Source organism: Schistocerca piceifrons, chromosome 8 (assembly GCF_021461385.2).
Source record: "Schistocerca piceifrons isolate TAMUIC-IGC-003096 chromosome 8, iqSchPice1.1, whole genome shotgun sequence".
NCBI lineage: Eukaryota > Metazoa > Arthropoda > Insecta > Orthoptera > Acrididae > Schistocerca > Schistocerca piceifrons.
This window is the reverse complement of record NC_060145.1, coordinates 50,609,103-50,610,104: the sequence shown is the minus strand read 5'-3', so window position 1 is coordinate 50,610,104 and position 1,002 is coordinate 50,609,103. Positions and strand designations below refer to the sequence as shown.

Here is a 1,002-nt window from a genome sequence, read left to right as displayed (position 1 = left end):
CTGTTACGTTACAAACTTTAAAAACATTGCCCCACCACGAGAAGTATAACGTTTCTCATTGGATAGACAGGATTTTTGTAGGCGGAGCTTAAGGTTACCATTGGTCAGATGAAAACACAGCCAGATAGTTTTTTTTAAACCAACTTCGGTAAATTGTAGTAAGGAGAAGTTAGGAGAGAGTTGCTTCTGAGGCGGCGAGATGAGCGGAGCTGCGCCGGCAGCCGCCCCCTGACGAACACCGACAAGGTAATGAACACACGCGATGCCGCATTTTTGAGCGCATAAGGCTTCACTCAGAACTGCAGAAGTCGCATCTGTCACATCCCGTTTTTACGTAATACTAGTGTAACCTCTCCACACGAAATTAAATAAATGTTAATTTGAAATGGAGCCAAATGTATGCTGCAGAGTGAAAATCTCATTCTGGAAACATCCCCCAGGCTGTGGCCAAGCCATGTCTCCGCAATATCCTTTCTTTCAGGAGTGCTAGTTCTGCAAGGTTCGCAGGAGAGCTTCTGTAAAGTTTGGAAGGTAGGAGACGAGGTACTGGCAGAAGTAAAGCTGTGAGTACCGGGCGTGAGTCGTGCTTCGGTAGCTCAGTTGGTAGAGCATTTGCCCGCGAAAGGCAAAGGTCCCGAGTTCGAGTCTCGGTCGGGCACACAGTTTTAATCTGCCAGGAAGTTACAACATACGTGATGTTTTCCAAGCAGCCGAAGCATTGGATAAAGGGGAGAGCGCTACTATAATGAAGAGCTGGAGAAAATTGTGGCCATTCATTGATGCCGATCGGATCCAGTAGTGAGAGACAGAGATGATCCAGTCTGTTCGGAATTATCAATTACTTTGTACACTGACATGTTCCACAACCTTCCAGGAGGAGACGAAATGGATGATGAATATGTTGTTAAGTGACTGGATGAGGAAAACTGTGATACATGCAGTACCAATGTAACCCTTGTAAAGTGGTTGCGTGATAAAGTATGCCACCGTCGCGTATCATCA

At 46.0% G+C, this 1,002-nt stretch overlaps 1 non-coding gene across 1 annotated transcript; it reads left to right on the top strand.

The window, feature by feature from the left end:
- The first annotated feature begins 584 nt into the window (after positions 1 to 584).
- Trnas-cga lies at positions 585 to 659 on the top strand. Its single transcript has one exon. It is a non-coding gene; the product is annotated as a tRNA-Ser (tRNA).
- Positions 660 to 1,002: the final 343 nt, after the last annotated feature.